Raw genomic sequence first — 3,124 nt, 5'->3', positions numbered from 1 at the left:
CAGGTGGCACGCCTGACTTTCTACGGAATCTCCGGGCGCGTGACGGAATTGCGGGCCGTCGACGAGGGAGCAGTGCCTGCCAGCGCCCCGGCAACCTCCCGGCTCTTCGTGTTGCCTGTCGCTGCTCGCCGGTGGGTTTCAACTGTAACACCCGGTTTATAAAAGAACATAAACCGAGCAATCATATACGTGCCAGGATCAAGTCACACGTATATACAACAGAATGAACAGTATATCATAGCACATATCACGTAAAAAGATATAATAAAGCGAATACGAATGTTATTTATTACAATAATGACAAAAATGTCTGATACAGCGGAAGCGAAGTACAAAATAGGGTAAAAGCTCTCCGAAGCTGAAGCAGGGCGCCACAGGGACGTCGACTGGGAGACGAAGCACCTAGAAGTCCTCGTAGTCCTGGTAGCGCTGGACGAACTCCCTCGAGTCGGCAGGAACTGAGCAGCAGTAGCGTAGCCAAGAGGAAAAAGTAGAGAAGAGGCAAGGGTGAGTACACAACTTGTACTCAACAAGTATAACACAAACTATGAGGCTCTAGGCTGGCTAACTCGACTGCATTAGCTTTTAAGTGTTGGCAAGATTTTATTTAAGCTATTTACTACTAGTTGATGAATTACCATTAACCCAGTTACATAGTAATTAATCAAGTTTAAACATGATACTACTGAGAACCAAACCAAGACCAAGCCACCAAGGTAAACCCCGAGAAGCACCTCCCTCGTCGGAAGGAGATAACTTCACTAATCAAAAGGAGGATCTGGGCCGCTCATAACCGTGAGCACGGCTAGTATACCAGTTTTACACTCTGCAGAGGTTGCACATCTTTACCCACAAGTCGTGAGCTACGCCAGTTGTTCATCACACTTCCTTAGGTGAGATGGCCAGCGACTCACTACGAGGCCTTTAAAAAGAATCTCGTTGGTAAGGCGTAACCGCGAGAGATAGGTCGGCGACGATGGGGCCCACCTCCGGGGGTACAAGCACAGGAGCGCAATCCAAGCACAGACCAAGCCGGAGGAGCAGGGACCATTGAAGCTTACTACTCTTGCCCCGCAGGTAAGTTACTCCCAAACCAAAAAGATCTAATTATTACGCCAAGTCTATCCCATTCTAGCCTTGTGGTAGCGCTGTTGTCCCAGGTTGTCGCTCTATGAACCGGTCCTTATGGAGAGTGGCCAACCAGGCAGTAAGCACCGTGCTGGCCCCCTAAACCATGTTTCTAAAAAAAAAACATCTTTTAACGAGAAGTGAGCCACTCAAGCTACACAGAGTGCCACTCTCAGAATTAAGTTAAAGTAAAACATTAATCAAATTAATTAAAAAGGACCAGAGTGTGTTATAGCGCAGCAACCTAGCACAACTAACCAAAATGCAACCCAAAGGTATATATAAAGGATATAAAGTGGCTAGGAAATCCTTAAAGGCATACAATATTAAAATGCAGTATGAAATTGTATTTAAAGTGATAGGTTGTTCATGTTATACTTGCCTTCCTCGTACTGCTCCTGCTGCTGCTCAAACTGATCCGAAGACGGCTGCTCCGGGTACTGGTACTGGGGCTCCTCAGAGGGATCAACGTCTACTCACGAACACATGGCCAAAACAACGCACGAAAATAAGCATACAGGCAAACATTAACAAAAACTAAGAAACAGTACAACAATACATGAAAACAGCGCACAAAACTATTCTAGAACTATTCTACACGTTACAACGATCGCGTGGATATAAAGAACGCTAAAATCGGAGCTAAAACGCGTAATCTAGGCTAAAAACAAGGTTCAGGGGCTTATTTGTAAGAAAACTGGAGTTTCAGGGGCTTTTCTGCTAAAACCGAGGGCCTAAACATAAATACTGAAAAGATCCAGGGGCTAACGCGCAAAACAACCTTAACTGGACTGCGGGTGCTAAAACTAAAAAGGTCAGGGGGGTCCGAGTAAAAACATGGGTCAAACTGCAATTATTTTTGAATAACTCAGGACTGCGGGTTGATTGCAGAAAACTTCAGGGGTTCTTTAGCAAAAGAGCGAGCCGAACCGTTATCTACAGATCTGGGCGCTTGGATCTGGATCCGGCGGCCGAGATCTACTGCGGCTCCGTTCTAATCTGGGCCGTGCTTCTGGGATCGGGCGGCTGGGAGGATTTGGGCGCGTGGGGGCGGCGGCGGGTCAACGCCGGCGGGGAATCCCGCGGCGGCGCGCAGGGGAACTCGCCGGAGAAGGTCTAGGCGGCGCTCCAGGGGTCACTTCGGGCCGGCTTTGGTCGTGGGGCAAGCCCGTGGCACGCGCAATGCACATATGCGCTCAGAGCAGTGGATTGGGGTTCGAAACGGCGTGTGTGGCGGCGGTGGCGGGTGTGCACGGCGGAGCATCGCCGGCGAACGGGGTTCTGGGGGTGCTGGGGCTTCGGATCCACAAAAAACTAGTGCCAAAAGATAGAACGGACCGAGGCGTGGCTCACCGAGGGCGCGGGGAGGCTGATTGCGCGGCGCAGGGCGGCCGGCGTCGAGGTCCGGGCGGCGCTCGGACGAAGCTCGGCGGCGTGGTCGAAGCGGGGGTCGTGGTGGGGTGTAGCGGGCCCGGAGACGCTCCAGTGGTCGAGGCGGAGCCGGAGCGCTCCTCGGCCGGGGCTCCGGTGTGGCGGAGCGGCGTAGCCGCGGTGGCGCAGAGCCGCGGCACGGCGGAGTGGGGCGGTGCGGCGGCAGCTAGGTTTAGGGGCGGCGATTGCGAGGCGAGGTGTGGGCGCAGACGATTGGGGGCGGTTTAAAGGAGGCAGGCCGGGGATCCTGGGCGTGCGTGCCCAGCGTGATCCCGGCGGAGATTTCGGGCGGGGCGAGCTGCGCGAGCGGCGGTTGCGGGAGGAAGGGGAAGGACCGACAGGCGGGCCCGGGCTGCAGCGAGGGAGAGGCGAGGCGCGGGTGGGCGCTGGCTGGGGCCAGGCGCGGGGATGGGCCGGGGAGAGGGGGGGCAAAGCGGGCTGAGAACTGGCGCGCGCGTTGGGCCCGCGGGGAGGCCGGCTGGGCCAGCGGAGCGAACTGGGCCGAGCGGGGTGTTTGGGCCACAGGGGAGAGACTGGGTTTTGGGCTGGGTTTGGGTTTGGGTTT

Source organism: Panicum virgatum, chromosome 6N, assembly GCF_016808335.1.
Source record: "Panicum virgatum strain AP13 chromosome 6N, P.virgatum_v5, whole genome shotgun sequence".
In the NCBI taxonomy this organism is placed as follows: Eukaryota; Viridiplantae; Streptophyta; class Magnoliopsida; order Poales; family Poaceae; genus Panicum; species Panicum virgatum.
Note: the sequence above shows the minus strand (reverse complement) of the source record.